Source organism: Heterodontus francisci, unplaced genomic scaffold (genome assembly GCF_036365525.1).
Source record: "Heterodontus francisci isolate sHetFra1 unplaced genomic scaffold, sHetFra1.hap1 HAP1_SCAFFOLD_330, whole genome shotgun sequence".
Taxonomy (NCBI): Eukaryota; Metazoa; Chordata; class Chondrichthyes; order Heterodontiformes; family Heterodontidae; genus Heterodontus; species Heterodontus francisci.
The window spans coordinates 305,882-324,976 of NW_027141448.1; the positions used below are offsets into that span (position 1 = coordinate 305,882).

Consider the following 19,095-nt stretch of genomic DNA (forward strand, 5'->3'; position numbering starts at 1 on the left):
AGAATTCCCACTATCTGATTTACTCTTGTAGCCAGAGTATGTATATGAATGGTCCAGTTAAGCTTTTGTCAATGGTAACCCCCAGGATGTTGATGGTGGTGGGATTCAGCGATGGTAATGCTGTTGATCGTCAAAGGGAGATGGTTACATTCTCTCTTGTTGGAGATGGTCATTGCCTGGTACTTATGTGGTGTGAATGTTACTTGCCACTTAGCAGCCCAAGTCTGAATGTTGTCCAGGTCTTGCTGCTTCTGGACACGGACTCCTTCAGTATCTGAGATGTCCCGAATTTGTCCTTTTATGAAACGTTGGTCAGGACTCACTTGGAATATTGTATCCAGTCTTGGTCTCCTCACATGATGGGTGATATTGAGGCTTTGGAAAGGGTACAGAGGAGAGACATTCGACGAATTCCCAGTATAAGACATCTTGGTTATCAAGTTAGACTAAAAGAGTTGGGACCCTACACCTTAGAGAAACCTAGACTGAGGGGTGATCCGATTGAGGTTCATAAATAATGAAGGGTCCAATTTAGCATGGGAGAGGAGTCATAACTTTATATTGGAAAAGGCCAGATGGCACCCGGATCACATTAAATTTCATTTTCAGTGGAGGCTTAATGTACCAGGATGGCCGAGTGGTTAAGGCGTTGGACTTAAGATTCAATAGACATGTGTCTGCGTGGGTTCAAACCCCACTCCTGGTATCTGTGCTTACAAAATGTTACTTATTCTTTCCCTGACTTTTGCCTTGCACCATCATCTCTTCTGTCATTTAATCACTCTTGCCTTCCAACTGATCACAGCTTCCTATTATTTTATCTGCCCCAGCACCGTTCCTTGGCTCTGCGCTTGCTTATAAACTGGTAAATCTTTAACTTAATCTCCTCTGTACCCTGACAATGACCTTCTCATCCTTCCTGGATTGTGGTTCCTCACAGGATCCGCTGCCTCACCGACGCCCCTCCAGGTAACTGAAGGCCCTGAGCCTTGGTCTCGCTTTATACGCTAGCTGGTAGTTGATTCCTTGCAGGTCTGCCACCGCTCAGGAGAAGCTCAAGACCCAGATCAAGCAAAGTATCAAGAGGAATGTGAACAAAGGCTCCCTGGTGCAGAGCAAGGGACAGGGCGCCTCCGGCTCCTTCAAAATCAGCAAGAAGGAAAACCCAGGGAAAAGTGGGAAAGAAGGTGAAGAAACCAGCAGCCAAGAAATCTTTAGTGAAGAAACCAGCAGACAAGAAATCTTCAGTGAAGAAACCAGCAGACAAGAAATCTTTAGTGAAGAAACCAGCAGACAAGAAAGTGACAACAAAGAAAGTAACAGCCAAGAAAACGAGCAGCAAGGCGGCGGCAACGCCAAATAAGGCGGTGAAGAAAGCAGTGCTTCAGAAAAAGTCTCCTGCGAAGAAGGTCAAAAAAGGCAAGAGTGCGGCGGGCGGAAAGGCGCTGAAGAAAGTGCAGACATGGAAGAGCAAGGTCAAGCCGAAAGCAGCGAAGTCTCAGAAAGCAGGGTCTGGAAAGAAGTGAAAGCGCGGGAAACTTGTAAACATCTGAACACAAAGGCTCTTCTCAGAGCCACCCACATCTCTCAGGAAAGAGCTGATCCCCTGATCAAATGATCCCTGTCCCGGCCCCGCCTGCAGATTCCACATGGAAATGATTTGGAGTAAATCCAGGATCCCTGGTGACTCCCCTCCACCCAGCCCTTTCCCCACTCTCTGTAATAAAACAGAGGGATATCCGGCCCTCACTCTAACTGGGGATGTGTTCGGTGCAGTCTCAGTTCACAAATTCAGGGGGAGAGTCTGTAAGACAGTAACATTGGCGGAGAAACCCCACCTCACAACTCAAACCCCAACACATGAGTTTCTCCAATTCAGCTGGAGTTGGGTGACAGCAGGAGCTGGGACCGGCTGTGATCGGGAATGTTAGGAATGGATTTGTTCAGGGAGGAATGTACCTGGAATCTCCGAATATAATAGTTCCTTATTTCCCCAGATGACACATTCTGCAGTGAGAGTGAAAAGTCTCTTCACTGCTTCACATTTACTAATTGTTTGGTTCTGGATGAATAATGCGTCAGAGAGTAATGACAGGATCTGAAGCTTCTCTCACACCAGCCCTTGAATGACTCAGTGTGAAGTGTCCAATGTGTGAAGCTGCTGCCAGGGTTTGTCAATCTGAACAGTTTCAGCTCAGTTACTGGGGGCCTGGAATCCCCACAGTTTGACTCTGTCTCTGATTGGTCACCCGCTTCTCAATCCAATTCTTAACCAATAGGAGAATCACATATAAGTAAATAGAAGTTCTCTTTGGCTTAGATTTTCCAATTGGAAAAAGCCCGGCAATTCCAGAGCAGGAAGGAATTGAAGTGATGGAAAATTTCAATTTTCAGGCAACAATTTTAAAACCTCTCATTTTATGTTCTGTTTTACTGTATTTACCGTCACAAAATCCTAACGCTTTTTTAGGAATCGTTTTCATTTGTCAATCTGTTAACTGTAAGCGGCGGGAGGAAGGTCCGGTTCAGCAATTTAAAACGGGACAAATATCAGCTTCCACTCTGTAAAAGGAACAAATTAGTGACTAACTGCTTCTCACAGGCTTCTCGGGGACTGACAGAAACGAGCGGTTTCTGATCTTTTCTCCTGAAAGAGGCGGATAATGCTGCAGGGAGCAATGAACTGCCCTTCACTTTCTGGCTGCTAATACACCACTGACTTTAAACAGTTCAAACAGCGACTGATGCTTCTGCCGGAAAATGAGCAGATTCACCAGAATGATCCCGGTCCATCATGGCCAAAGACATCCAGCTGGCCCGCCGCATCCGCGGGGAACGCACCTAAAACCCAGCTTCAGTAACAAGTGTAACAAGGGCTCTTTTCAGAGCCACCAAATCAGCAAAGGAAAGAGCTGCCATCTCTGTTCATCATCAAACCCATTAGATTGGAGGGGCGGCCACATGGTTTCTGTTTTGTCACATCACTTTCCCGAAAGGCCTGTCGGACTGAGAGCTGATCTGGAATTTAGAAAGCAGCATTACCGGAGACTCATTGCTGCTCAGCACAATCTCAACCCCGCTCCTGGTATCCGTTAGCTGGCATTTGGGGAAAAGAAATGGATCCCAGTTTTATTTGGAAGGCATTAATGGAGCCGGGTCCGTTCACATGAGGGTTATTTACAAACATTACCCAATGAGTTCACTAATATTTGAATCCATTGGAGATTAGTACACAGGATATGTAAGGCAGCTCGGTCACTCTGACTGAAACCGCCAGTTCCCCGGGGTTGCAGACCCTGACACTGCGGGGAGAGAATCCCCGACTCCCTCCCGCCGCCGGGGGAAACAGACAGCTCTGTGTCCGGAGAATAGGGAGGGCCGGGGAGAAGGCACATATTAAAGCGCTGCAGTAGACTCAGCTCCTGTGTGTGCAGAACTCGCACTGATTCCGTCCTCTGGGAACAGTGCGGTCTAAACAGATCAGGTTAGGAGAGAAACACACAGCCCGAGAATGGCCTCTTCCTTCCTGCATTTACTCTGTTCCGGGAGCAGATTCTCATTGAGAAGCGGCGCTCAGATCACCAGAGAGAAAAAAAAAACACAATTCAAACTGTCCAAATGAAAAACAGAGAATTAACCCAGACACTTCCATTATTAAATTAATTCATCAGCTCAGAACCAGTTCCCGTTAATGTGCCGGGATAATCTCGGGATTTATAAAATCGAAGGCAGCGGGATTTATTAAATTGTTGATTCTGACACCCTGTAGTTCACTTCTTCACTTAACTAGAGGGGGAGATGTGTGAGCAGAGAAACAGAGCGAAATCCAGAGAGGGAACTGAAAACACACCTGGACAGATGTGAAACAGGTCAATCCACTGTTCCAATAACTCCATCTCTGACTCCCTCCTGACAGTAACCAGCCCTTTCACAGAGACTGTGAGTGGCTCTGAAAAGAGCCTTTGGTTTATTAGATGACATTTTGGCCGCTTTACTTTTTCTGGGAGCTCTTGAGTGCTGGTTTTCTTGGGCAGCAGCACGGCCTGGATATTAGGCAGCACCCCGCCCTGAGCGATGGTCATTCCTCCCAGCAGCTTGTTGAGCTCCTCGTCGTTGCGGACGGCCAGCTGCAGGTGTCTGGGGATGATGCGGGTCTTCTTGTTGTCCCGGGCCGCGTTACCGGCCAGCTCGAGGATTTCAGCGGTCAGATACTCGAGCACAGCAGCCAGATCGACCGGGGCTCCGGCACCCACACGCTCAGCATAGTTACCCTTTCTCAGGAGCCTGTGAACACGGCCCACCGGGAACTGCAGTCCAGCCCGGGAGGAGTGAGACTTGGCCTTGGCCCGAGCTTTCCCGCTGGTCTTTCCTCTTCCAGACATTTCCACAATCTCACAAATACTTTCACAAAGAATGAATAATTTCCTTAGCATTGATAGCACATCGCAGGCCGTCAGGATGGCCGAGCGGTCTGAGGTGCTGCGTTCAGGTCGCAGTCTCCAGTGGAGGCGTGGGTTCGTATCCCACTTCCGACAAGTTGTGTTTTGACTGAACTGGAGGCGTTTGGGAGCAGCGGCAAAAAGCAAAGAAAAAGCAGGAAAGAACATGGACAAACAAAATAACAATGGACCCAAAGATGTTGCATTAAAACATTAGAGTAAGAGGCAACTAAACAAACAGCAGGGCACATAAAAGATCAAAAATGTAACCTTTGTATCGGGGTGGAAGATGTTGCCAATTTCCTTAATGAATACTTTACTGTTTTCCCGAATGAGAGGGTGATGCAGATATTGTTATTAAGGAGGAGGAGTGTGAAGTATTGGACGTGATAACTTAAGGAGAGAGGAAGTCTTAATAGGATGAGCATCCTTGAATGTGGATAATTCATCAGGACCAGATGAAATGTACCCCAGGCTGTTGAAAGAAGCCAGGGAAGAAATAGTGGAACAAAAACAAGAAATGCTGGAAATACTCAGCAGGCCTGGCAGCACCTGTGGAGAGAGAAACAGAGTTAACGTTTGTGGTCTGTGACCTTTCATCAGAACTGGGCTGAAATTGTCTGAGGGCCAAGTGGCCTCTTTATGTGCCTTAAACTTTCTTTGAGTCTAAGATTCTATGAGATTCTGGAATCAATTACAGGGTCGATGACATTTCACTCTGTAAGGATAGGAAGATGGAGATTATTAAGTACAGTGCAAGAATATAGATGCTTTTACATTATTTTAATCAAAATTGATTTAAACTTTGTGTTCACGAATCCTATCTTTTGATCACAATGACACTGATAACAATGGAAAAAGCAAGACTTGCATTTCACGACCACAGGACATTGCAAAGCCTTTTATAGCCAATGAAGGACTTTCCAAGTGTAGTCACTGTAGTCATGTAGGGAACATGGTGGCCAATGTGCACACAGCAAGCTCCCAGAAACAACAACATGATAAAAACGAGATAATCTGTTTTGAAGTGATGTTGATTCAGGGTTAAACAATGACCAGCATCCCAGAAATAATTCCCCTTCCATTCTCTGAAATAGTGCCATGGTACCTTTAACATCCACCTGAGAGGGCAGAGGGATCCTCAGTCTTCTGTTTCACCTGAGAAACAGCATTTCTGACAGTGCAGCACTGCCTTCGTACTGTACTGGAGTGTCAGCCATTTTTAAAGGGCTGTTAGTCCTACTGGAAAATATTTAAAGGAAGAGTAAATGAAATAAAATAAATACATTGCTTTTGCCTCTCTCCCATCCCCCCAATAACAGTTAAATTAATTATTTGCCCTTCCCTCCCAAAACCTACCTTTACCATCTGACCTTCCGCCCAAAACTGCACAAACTGTAAACTGTAACCCTTCCCACCATCCCCTACACCCATGACATTAATTTGACTCCGCCCCCCCTCCCCCACACTGAGAAACTTACCTTCTCCCCCCTCCCCACCAGTGTTGCACCTCATTTGCCCGGATGGGGCTCCGAAGGCACGGCAGTGCTGGCCACTGGGCTGAAGATCGCAGCTGGATATCAGGAAGTGATTGGATAATAATTAATGCAGGTTTGTGGTCCCGTTGCCGAGCGGTGGGGGTCCCCCCACAAGGCCTCGCCGTCGCCGGCAATATCGAGCCAGGCCCTGCCGGCGTTGAGGTCCGTGGCGGGTCTCATCCGGGGCCATCTTCAAGCAGCTCCCACCCCACCCCCACCACAGATCTCGACGTCGAGGGCTCTATAGAATCCAGCCCATTGTTTCTGTCAATCTCAACTCCACAAGGATTTGCCCGTTAATTGTAGAAAAATTAAAGCTCTATAACCTTTTGATAAAAGGGGGTTCAAATCCATTTCCAAACAAATGATAGTTCTCATTGTATCTAGAACATGTTTCCTTACATATAAACATACCAATTAGGGGCAGGAGTAGACCACTCGGCCCCTCGAGCCTGCTCCACCATTCAATAAGATCATGGCTGATCTGATTGCAACCTCAACTCCACATTCCCACCTGCCCCCGATAACTTTTCACCCCCTTGTTTATCAAGAATCTATCTACCTCTATCTTAAAATATTTCAGAATTTCTGTCGTCCAGCAACTCTCACTTTATTTCCTGGATTTCACCTAAAAAATGTATTTCCACACTGGATATCCTGCACTTCATTAATGTTTTTGCTGTCTGGGGATTTCCCTTTAATTATATTCAGTGCTGGTATTTTACTGCCACACACTGACTGAAAGTGTCCCATCTTTCTGCAGGAAAAACACTCAGCTTCTTTGGCGAGGCAGTTTTCCCACTTGTGTCTCTCTCAGCCACACCTACTGCAATTGGTTGCAGCTACCACTAGATGCTCTTCCCGTCTTTCTTGTCTTTTACCACTAATTTTTCCTTTTGTTTTCTGAACAAATTCAATTGAGTCTGCAACTCTCGAGATCAGACTCTCCCTGTCCCCTCGAACAACGGATTGGTTAAACTTTCTAACCTCTGTTTGTCTGCTCACTTGAAACTCTTTCGTTAATGTGAGATCAGCCCTGGACTGTAGATGATCTGAAAGGGTGTTGTCTAATACCCCGAACATAATCCTGTCTCCATTCAGCTCTTCTCTTAAGTTGCGGTATTCACATTCCTCCGTGAGATTGTACAAGTCATTGATAAATGAATGAATGCTCTCCCCTTTCTGCTTTGTACGCTTATTAAATTCAAAGTGATTCCTGACAATGCAGCAGCCAGCCGACGTCATCAGAGCGCTCCAAGCTCGCACATGCACAAACAGTCTCCTGCGCTTTCAGATGCTGTGCATGCTCAGCCTACGTCTTCCAGGACGAAGTGGCGCATGCGCGGGAAAACTCTCTCCCCCCTCTCAGCCACTCACTCCAGGCCGCTCACTGCCCGCTCCTCGCTACCCCGCTCCCCCGCCCTCCGGCCACTTGCTACCCCCCCACCCCCGCACTGCCCTCTCTCCGTCCACTGAAGCCCCGCTTCCCCCCCACGTCCCTCCAGACACCAGCTCTAAGCCATGCTGTTTCCCTCCTCTCGGCCTCTCGCTCCAACATTCGATCATTCTTCACCGCACCACCCGAAAAAGCAAGGCGAGCCTCGAGAGGTGATGGGGCAATGTTGGAGCGAGTGGCCGAGAGGAGGGAAGCGGCAGAGCCCATGGCCTGGAGTGTGAGCGGCCAGAGAGCAGGATGGGGGTGGTGGTGGGGGAAGCGGGGAGTGAGCAGTCAGAGAGTGGGATTGGGGGAAGCAGGGAATGATCGTCCGGAGAATGGGATGGCATTGTTTAGAGGGGATTTGAGGAAAAAATGTTTCAACTCGAGGGTGATTGGAATCTGGAACACATTGCCTGAAGGAGTGGTAGAGGCAGGAACCCTCACAACATTTAAGAAGTATCTAGATGAGCAGTCAAAACGCCACAGAATACAAGGCTACGGCCACGTGCTGGAAAATGGAATTAGAATAGATAGGTACTTGATGGCCGGCGCGGACATGATGGTCGAAGGGCCTGTTTCTGTGCTGTATAACTCTATGACTCTATGAAACCTCACTGAATTACAGAGGGTGTGCAGCACTGTCAGAGGTGCTGTCCTTCTAATGAGACTTCAAATAGCGCAACGTTCTCCGAGTATCAACCAAAACATGTCCATTGTGTAGATATGTGCCATATTTGCTTATGAAACGACAGTCACTGCTCCGAAAGTAATTCACTTTAGGTGAATTAAGATGACTTGGTACTATATAACTGGCGAATGCGCAAGAGGTAGCGGGGGACTGTTGGGGGTGGGACGGAGGCGGTGATGGCAACCTTTGAGGGGATTTTTGGGTCGAAGTTGTTTTCTGTGATAAATTGAGTAGCTCCATCTTTAATCCTGGCAGCTGCCTGAATGTCACAGACAGTGACGTTTCAGTGGAAGAGGCTGCATTTGCGCATGTGCTAGTACAGCGTCACCTGGTGGTTGCGTTGTCAGCAAATGCAGCGTTTTAACTTTGGCTCCACGATGACATTTTTTTCCTCAATTAAAATAGGTCTTCAGTGCCTTAATAACTTCTTCACATGTTGCCTTCTGTTCTTCATGAGGATGTTGCCTGCACACTCCCTTCATTGCAGACAATAGTGTACTGACCTGCTCCATGTCTGGCTTCTGCACGCGACCCGATGCAGTACGATACCTTGCAAACCTCTGGAACCAACTCGGCCACTCGTCGGCTTGGTTCTGTGCAGTGACCTTTTCAAAGGTACAGGCAAAGATTTCTCCATCTTTGCTTTGGTTTACTGTGGCCCCCATATAATATTCTGATATCTGTCAAGGCGTAGTACAGAATTTATAAGAATCTGACGGTTAAAATAACCTGAGTTTACTCCACACATCTTGCATTGAAGGTTTCATCTGCAACTCTCCATGAGGTGCCGTACAGATTATATTACATCACTTCCTGTGATGATGCACATAGTCTATTTATATAATCTGCCCAGTAACAACCCAATGTCCACTCTTATATTATTGTACAGATGTGAGAAAAGCTGAGGATGGGAATGGAACGTCTCAATGAAGATTTCATGATGCTGATGATGTAAATGAGGCTGATCTGTTACCCATTCCACAATCCCTCTTTATTTCTGTGCATGTTTCTCGATGCTGTTTCAACCAAATTGAAAAAGAATCACAAATCCTCCTCTGGAGCCTCAGGTGTTCGTTAACAAAAGGCATGGTGGCCAAGTGGTAAGGTGTCAGTCTCGTAGATTGAAGGTCACGGGTTCAATCCCCGTTTGTGCTATTTGATTAGTTTCTCACTTTAAATGTGATGTTTCCACAAAAGATGTCTGTTGCATTTGTTTTGGCCATCTGGAAATCAGTGTCATGTTACACTTTATCCTGGACACGGGGAAGAACGTGAGGAGTAGCCACATGGTTCATCCAGCCTTCTCTGCCATTGATAGAGTGAAAATATCTGAGGTCCAAGCACTGAACCTTATTACTGTGCATATGCCGGATATTGAACAGAGCTATTCTATTAATCCCACATCCCACACTCCTGTCCTTTCCCCCATTGCCCTGTTAGATTTTCCATGTCAGGTATATATCCAATTCCATTTAGAGTTAACATTGAATCTGCTTCCACTGACCTTTCAGGATTGCATTCCAGACCAGAACAACACACTGCTGAAAAAACAATCTCCTCATCACAACTCGAATTCTTTTGTCAATTACTTTAAATGTGTTTCCTCTGGTTACTGACCCTTCTGTCACTGGCAACACTTTCTCCTTCTTCACTCTATCAAAACTCTTCAGGATTTGCATTTCCTGCTGCCTTTGCTGATATAACAAGGCTGAGCACACATCACTAAATGGAATATGATTGGCTCTGAATCACATTTATCCTTCCTGTCAATCTGATGTGGACCTTGTATTTTCCCGGAACCAAACAACCTGAGCAACAAGTGTGGGTTCCAGTGATTCCCACCGCTCTGAGAGAGAGAGGATGTGATAATGAGCCAGATAGAAGAAAGGAATGAGATAGAGAGTAAAATAGCCCTGGTCTGTTTCTACTAACCCCCGCCCCCTACTTAAAATGGCATCATTTTCTCCTGCCTCTCCACATTCTAATCCATTGATAAATGCAATCCTTTCATCTGGAACATAGAACATAGAACAGTACAGCACAGTACAGGCCCGTCGGCCCACGATGTTGTGCCGAACCTTTAACCTACTCTAAGATCAAACTACCTACATACGCTTCATTCTACTATCATCCATGTACCTATCCAAGAGTCGCTTAAATGGCCCTAATGTATCTGCTTCTACTACCACCGCTGCCAGTGCATTCCACGCACAACCACTCTCTGTGTAAAGAACCTACCTCTGACATCTCCCCGAAACCTTCCTCCATCACCTTAAAATTACGCCCCCTGGTGATAGCCCTTTCCGCCCTGGGAAAAAGTCTCTGGCTATCCACTCTAGTTATGCCTCTCATCATCCTGTATCCCTCTATCAAGTCACCTCTCATCCTTCTTCGTTCCAATGAGAAAAGCCCTAGCACCCTTAACCTTTCTTCGTAAAACATACCCTCCAGTCCAGGCAGCATCCTGGTAAATCTCCTCTGCACCCTCTCTAAAGCTTCCACATCCTTCCTATAATGAGGCGACCAGAACTGAACACAATATTCCAAGTGTGGTCTAACCAGGGCTTTATAGAGCTGCAGCATAACCTCGCGGCTCTTAAACTCAATCCCCCTGTTAATGAAAGCCAACACACCATATGCCTTCTTAACAACCCTATCAACTTGGGTGGCAACATTGGGCAATCTATGGACATGGACCCCAAGATCCCTCTGTTCCTCCACACTACCAAGCATCCTGTCTTTAAGCCTGTATTCTGCATTCAAATTCGACCTTCCAAAATGAATCACTTCACACTTTTCCAGGTTGAACTCCATCTGTCCCTTTAATTCCTGTTTCCTAATCCATTGATGTTTCACAATGTACTGAACTGTCCCAATCCATTGATATAACTCAGTCTATAGAATTTCCCAATCCACTGATATTTTCCAGTCCATTGACTTTCCCAATCCATTAATGGTTTCTGACCATTGACATTCCCAATCCATTTATATTGCCTGTGATTTCAAAGCAACTGTGGAATACAAATAGTATTAGTATTATCAGATACATCGAGACGAGGTGCAATAGCCAAGTGGACAGATGTCAGGTTTATAAAGAAAAAAGCACTGGCTCGATATTTGTCCAGTCGATCACTGGATCTGAACTCTCAACCTGCTGTATTTCTGTGGGTCTGCTGTCTTGTAGATGTGAAGAACCATTGGATGTTTCTCAATCCTCTGACTTTTCTCATTCTTGTGCCATATTTGTTCCTTTGGGTTCACCAGTGAAGAAAATTATTCCCTATTACATTTGGTGAAGACTTTAATAACCTCACATCCTTGTGTCTCACCATCTCAGGTCAAACTCCCTACAGAAACTTTAAACATTTAACTATTCTGCTGGAAACATTTTCAAGGGCGCAGCCATTCCTTCATTACGCTTCCTTCTTTGACATGTGATTGACAAATATGTGTGTAATGGAGAGAGAGAGAGTGAAAAAAAAAGAGAGAGAGAGTGCGATAGAAAGTTAGAGGACCAGCTAAAGACAGATAGAGAGAGAGAGGCAGAGAGAGGTAAAGCGATAGACAGAGAGAGAGAGAGAGAGAAGGAGAGAGAGTCATTGAGTCATGGAGTCACTACAGTGCAGGAAGTCATTTTGCCCATCAAGCCCATGTAAATCAATCCATTCAGTCCCATTCCCCCGCTCTATCCCCATTGCCCTGTAAGTTATCTAAACCTGTCATATTTATTATAATCTTGTACATGTCTATCAAATCTCCCCTCAATCTCCTTTGCTCCAAGGAGAACAACCCCAGCTTCTCCAACCTAACCTTACTGCTAAAATCCCTCATGTCTGGAACCATTCTGATAAATCTTCTCCACCCTCTCAAGGACACTCACATCCCTCCAAACGTGTGTTTACCAGAACTGGATGCAATTCTCTGGTTGTGGCCCAACGAGAAATTTATACAGGTTCAGCATAACTTCCCTACGTTTGTACTCAGTACCTCTATTTATGAAGCCCAAGATCCCATATCCTTTGCTAACTACTTTCTCAATGTGTCCTGCCACCGTCAAAGAACTATGCATATGAACCCCCAGGATTTTATTCCTAAAAATATGCTTTCTTCATTTAAATCTGTAAAAAATGCATTATACAACAGTTCAAAACAGCACCAAGTTGACATTCCAAAAAGTGCAAAGGAAATCAGTTTTCTTCAATACAGGAGTGAGTTGCCTCACAACCCTTCCACTCCATTTTACCTGACATGGACATTTTACAGCAAACCCATATCTGGTGTATACAGCACGAGGGGTTTCCAATGGGTCCAGCTGCCCAGTTCACTATGGCGGGGGGACCTTACACAGTGGTCTTTCCCCATTGAGCCTTTGCAGTGGCAACCCCAAGCTTTAGTGCGTCCCTCAGCACGTAGCCCTGGACCTTGGAATGTGCCAGTCTGCAAAACTCGGTCGTGGACAACTCTTTGCGCTGGAAGACCAGCAAGTTTAGGGCAGACCAAAGAGTGTCTATCACCGAATTGATGGTCCTCCAGCAGCAGTTAATGTTTATCTCGTTGTGCATCCCTGGGAACAGCCCGTAGAGCACAGACTCCTGTGTTACAGAGCTGCTTGGGATGAACCTCGACAAAAACCACTGCATCTCTTTCCACACCTGCTTTGCAAAGACACATTCTAGAAGGAGGTGGGCAACTGTCTTTTCCCCACCGCAGCCACCTCGAGGGCCGCGTGTGGAGGGGGCGAGACTTCGGGCATGCAGGAAGGATCTGACAGGAAGGGCTCTTCTTACCACCAGCCAAGCTACATCTTGGTGCTTGTTTGAAAGTTCTGGTGATGAGGCATTCTGACAAATGACTTTGGCAGTCTGCTCGGGGAACCATCCGACCGGATCCACCATCTCCTTTTCCCGTAGGGCCTTGAGGACATTCCGTGCAGACCACTGCCTGATGGATTGGTGGTCAAAGGTGTTTTCCCGCAGAAACATTCCCACGAAGGATAGCTGGTACGGTATGGTCCAACTGGATGAAGCGATCCGCGGCAATGTGACCAGACCCATCCTTCGCACCACCTCAGCACATAGTGACACTTGGTGTTTGTGTACTGGGGTTCCACACACAGCTTGGTGCAGCTGCACACGAAGGTGGTCATCAGGATGAGGGCGACGTTGGGTACATTTTTCCCGCCCTTGTCCATAGGTTTGAACATCGTGTCCCTCCCGCCCTGGTCCATTTTAGATCTCCAGATGATGCAGTTGAAGTCACCGCCTAGGATGACCAGCCTGGACGTCGCCAGCAGCAGTGGGAGCTGCTGGAAGACGGTCAGCCGCTCGCTGCGTTGTACCGGGGCGTACACGTTGATCAAGCGGAGCGGAGCGTTGTTGTACATCACGTCTGCTACGAGGAGGCGGCCGCCCACCACCTCCTTAACTTCGGAGATGGTGAAGTTACCTCCCCGCAGCAGAATACCCAGGCCGGAGGAACGGCAGTCATTACCCCCCGACCAGATCGATGGCCCGTGGGACCACCATCGCGACCACTGCCTGTAGCTGCTGAGGTGTGGTATTCCACACTCCTGCAGAAACAGTAGGTCAGCTTTGACCTTGGCAAGGTAATCCAAGGTTGAAACACATCGCGTAGTAGATTTAATGCTACGCACATTAATGGAAGCAATTCTTACACCCATTTTTTACTAAAAATTAGTTGTTGCATCCCATACCATTTGTCCTCGCCTCCTTGATGAAGGGTCATTGACCCGAAACGTTAACTCTGCTTCTCTTTCCACAGATGCTGCCAGACCTGCTGAGTGGTTCCAACATTTCTTGTTTTTATTTCAGATTTCCAGCATCCGCAGTATTTTGCTTTTATCTCGCTGTCTCTTGCTGGTTTGCTCAGTACCTTTCTCTGTCTGTTCATTTCTGAGTCCTGATAATATCTTCCTGGTTTTCTGTGTGTCTTTCTCTGTCTGTTCCTTTCTGGGTCCTGATAATATCTTCCTGGTTTTCTGTCTGTCTTTCTCTGCCTGCCTCATTGTCGGTGCTGTTACTCAGTGTCCTTGTGTCATTTTGCAGTGAGGGTGAGTCTGTCAGCACGTGTGTTGCTGAGTCCGGGATTCTTGAGAAATCCGACTCCAATCCTATTTTTATCAAAACATTGGGGAATCAACATATTTCACTAACGGGCAGCTGAAATTGAAAACAGCAGTTAGCAGAGTGGTGCAGTGTAAGTTCGCTGGGCCCATAACCCAGAAATCAATGGATCAAAACCATTCTCTGCTATTTATGTTTGGTAATAATACAAAAAGTTCACTTTCAAAACATCAAGTATTTCCCCATGATAACAAGATGCTTCCAAAGGCACTCTATTGCAATCAGCTTCTTCTTTATAGTGAACACATCAATCAGTAACAAATCACTTTTGCTCACACGAACACAAGCTGCAAACACGGACCAGCCGAGTCTCTCCCACTTTGTCAACCCCTTCCTGCAGAGCCTCCTCTCCACCACCAGATGGTGATGTTGGCCACAATAAAACCAGGACAAATGGTCACAGTGAGGAGACGGTCAGTAACAGAAAATAAAACAATAACAGGGAAAACCTTTACACAACAACAGGGTACATCTTTACACAACAGAAAACATATTTACACAACAGGAAATACCTTTAGATAACAGGGAGAACACAATCATACAAATGCCTTGTTTCTCCATCTCAGTCTCGTTGCCTCTGACTCTGTCCCTCACTTTTGCTTCCTCACAGTCTATTCTTGGTTTTCTGTGTGTTTTTCTCTCTGTCCCGTTGTCGATGGTGTTACTCAGCGTCCTTGTAACATTGTGTAGCCAGGCTGAGCCTCCCAACGCCTGTGTTGCAGGAATAAAAACAGAAAATGCTGGAAATGCTCAGTCGGTCTGGCAGCATCTGTGCAGAGAGAAACAGTTAACAGTTCAGGTCTGTTTCCTTAGCTCACATTAACTTTGTTCTCTCTCCACAGATGCTGCCAGACCTGCTGATTATTTCAAGCATTTTCTGTTTATGTTTCAGATTTCCAGCATCTGCAGTATTTTGCTTTTGTACGTGTGTTGCTATGTCTGGGACTGTTTGAGTGCAATGCTATTGCTTTATAAACAGCGTTGAAAGAAACATTTATCTCGTTAACACACAGCAGTAATACACAGCTGGATATAAACAGCAGCCTGCAGCAGAGGGCGCAGTGGAAGTTTATTAACACAAATAATTCACCAGCACTATATTTACTGCTGCCCACAATCACACCACGCTTCATCTTAACACGTTTTACTCTTTATTTACATCAACTTCTTCCTTCCAGTAAACACTTCAATTTGGAACACAGCTTCCAAATCACCTTTATTCACAAACCCGAACACACATCAGCCCAGACTTTCCCATTTCTGTCAACCCATTCCTGCATCACTGCCTCTCCACCAACAGTTGTTGCCAGAATCATACAATCATAGAATGGCTACAGCACAGAAGGAGGCCATTCAGCCTGTCGAACCCGTGCTGACTCTCTGTTAGAGCAACTCACCTCATTTCACTCCCTGGTCAGTTCAATTTTGGAGGTGGGAAAATTTCTCGAAAGAATAATTCGGAACAAAATTAATAATCCCATGGACAAATGTGGGTTAATTCAAGAAAGCCAGCATGGATATCTTAAGGGAAAATCATGTTTAACTGTCCTGCTGTAGCTTTTTGATGAGGTAACAGAGAGGGATGATGAGGGCAATGCTGTTGATGTGGTCCACATGGACTTTCAAAAGGTCTGGCAGCATCTGAAAGGTCACTGACCTGAAACGTTAACTTTGCTTCTCTCTGTACAGATGCTGCCTGACCTGCTGAGTATTTCCAGCATTTCTTGTTTTCATTATGGAACAGAGTTCCCTTTTCAAACTTACAGAATTAACTACAATAATGTACTCTGAGATTCAAGTTAAATATCAGCCCAATATTTATACACATTATGAGTTTATAAGTTTCAGTATCAATTCCCATAGTGCATCCTGACATATACATTAGATATAACATAACATAAGAACAGAAGAAATAGGAGCAGGAGTAGGCCATTCGGCCCCTCAAGCCTGCCTCGCCATTCAGTAAGATCATGGCTGATCTGCCCCAGACCTCAACTCCTCTTTCATGCCAGCTCTTCATGGACCTCAACTCTCCAATATTTCAAAAATCTATTTAGATCCTCTTTAAATACTTTCAGTGATTTAGCCTCCAATACTGTCTGGGATAGAGAATTCCAGACATTCACTACCCTCTGAGAGAAGAAATTCCTTTGCATCTCAGTTTTAAATGAGTGTCCCCTTATTCTGTAACTATGTAGCCTGGTTTGAGATTCCCCCACTAGTGGAAACATCTTCTCAACATCTACCCTGTTAATAAAAACAAGAAATGCTGGAAATACTCAGCAGGTCTGGCAGCATCTGTGAAGAGAGAAGCAGAGTTAATGTTTCAGGTCAGAGACCCTTCTTCACCCTGTTAAGCCCCCTCAGAATCTTGTACGTTTCAAAAAGATCACCCCTCATTCTTCTAAACACGAATGAATAACCTGTTTCGCTGTTCTTCATACGTCAACCCCTTCATCTCAGGAATCAGCTGAGTGAATCGCTTTTGAACTCCTCCAATGCCAGTACATCCTTTCTTAAGTCTAAATCTCAAGTGTGATATCAGATTGAGAGAATCTGAAAGATAGCATAACCTGAGATACAAACTGAGATTTCAGTTTAAAACTCCCCCGGATTGTGAAACTAAAAGATACAATAGCAATTTAATTTGTATAGACTGTGCTTTGGATCACATTCCAGCCCTAATACAGTATCAGACTGGAAGATACTGTAGCAATTCCATTAGTGCAGACTCAGCTCTACATTGCAGAGCAGGGAACATATTTAAACAACCGGGAACACTTTTACACAAGACGGATCATATTTACACAACTGAGAAGATCTTTACCCAACAGGGAACCATTTTACACAATAACAGAGAACATCTTCACACAACAGCGAATACAGTGACACAACAGAGAACATATTACACAGCAGGAAATATCTTTACACAACAGAGAACACAATTACATAAATCATCAGTCGTTCGTTGTCTCTTGCTGGTTTGCTCAGTACCTTTCTCTGTCTGTTCCCTTCTGGGTCCTGATAATCTCTTTCTGGTTTTCTGTGTGTCTTTCTCTGTCTGTTCCCTTCTGGGTCCTGATAATCTCTTCCTGGTTTTCTGTGTGTCTTTCTCTGTCTGTTCCTTTCTGGGTCCTGATAATATCTTCCTGGTTTTCTGTGTGTCTTTCTCTGCCTGCCTCATTGTCGGTGCTGTTACTCAGTGTCCTTGTGTCATTGTGCAGTGAGGGTGAGTCCGTCAGCACGTGTGTTGCTGAGTCCGGGATTCTTGAGAAATCCGACCACAATCCTATTTTGATAAAAACATTGGGGAAATGAACATATTTCACTAACAGGCAGCTAAAGTTGAAAACAGCAGTTAGCAGAGTGGCGCAGCGGAAGCGTGCTGGGCCCACAACCAAGAGGTCGATGGATCGAAACCATACTCTGCTATTAATGTTTGGTAATAACACAAACAGTTCACTTTCAAAACATCAAGTGTTTCCCCACAATAACGAGATGTGCTCGATTGCAATCAGCTTTTTCCTTTGAGTGAACACATCAATCAGTAACAAATCACTTTTCCTCACACGAACACAAACTGCAAACACGGACCAGCCGACTCTCTCCCACTTTGTCAACCCCTTCCTGCAGAGTCTCCTCTCCACCACCAGATGGTGATTTTGGCCACAATAAAACCAGGACCAATGGTCACAGTGAGGAGACGGTCAGCAACAGAAAATAAAACAATAACAGGGGAAACCTTTACACAACAACAGGGTACATCTTTACACAACAGAAAATATATTTACACAACAGGAAATACCGTTACACAACAGAGAGAGCACAATCATACAAATGCCTTGTTTCTCCATCTCAGTTTCGTTGTCTGTCTCTCTCTCTCCGTTCCTCACTTTTGCTTCCTCACAGTCTATTCGTTTTCTGTGTGTTTTCCTCTCTGTCCCGTTGTCGATGGTGTCACTCAGCGTCCTTGTAACATTGCATAGCCAGGCTGAGCCTCCCAACACCTGTGTTATGGAACATAGAACAGTACAGCACAGTACAGGCCCTTCAGCCCACGATGATGTGCCGAACCTTTAACCTACTCTAAGATCAAAACTACCTACATACCCTTCATTCTGCTATCATCCATGTACCTATCCAAGAGACGCTTAAATGTCCCTAATGTATCTGCTTCTACTACCACCGCTGGCAGTGCATTTCATGCACCCACCACTCTGTTGTGTGAAGAACCTACCTGTGTCATCTCCCCGAAACCTTCCTCCATCACCTTAAAATTATACCCCCTGGTGATAGCCCTTTCCACCCTGGGAAAATGTCTCTGGCTATCCACTCTATCTATGCCTCTCATCATCTTGTACCCCTCTATCAAGTCACCTCTCATCCTTCTTCGTTCCAATGAGAAAAGTCCCAGCTCCCTCAATCTTTCTTCGTAAGACATGCCCTCCAGTCCAGGCAGCATCCTGATAAATCTCCTCTGCACCCTCTCGAAAGCTTCCACATCCTTCCTATAATGAGACGACCAGAACTGAACACAATATTCCAAGTGTGGTCTAACCAGGGCTTTATAGAGCTGCAGCATAACCTCGCGGCTCTTAAACTCAATCCCCCTGTTAATGAAAGCCAACACACCATACGCCTTCTTAACAACCCTATCAACTTGGGTGGCAACTTTGAGCGATCTATGGACATGGACCCCAAGATCCCTCTGTTCCTCCACACTACCAAGAATCCTGTCTTTTCGCCTGTATTCTGCATTCAAATTCAACCCTCCAAAATGAATCACTTCACACTTTTCCAGGTTGAACTCCATCTGGCACTTCTCAGCCCAGCTCTGCATCCTGTCAAT

The 19,095-nt window shown here is 45.7% G+C and overlaps 2 non-coding genes across 2 annotated transcripts; both read left to right on the top strand.

Moving 5' to 3' along the window:
- The first annotated feature begins 623 nt into the window (after positions 1-623).
- On the top strand, positions 624-706 carry trnal-uaa (transfer RNA leucine (anticodon UAA)). Its single transcript has one exon. It is a non-coding gene; the product is annotated as a tRNA-Leu (tRNA).
- Positions 707-9,186: 8,480 nt separating this feature from the next.
- On the top strand, positions 9,187-9,258 carry trnat-cgu (transfer RNA threonine (anticodon CGU)). Its single transcript has one exon. It is a non-coding gene; the product is annotated as a tRNA-Thr (tRNA).
- The last annotated feature ends 9,837 nt before the right edge of the window (positions 9,259-19,095 follow it).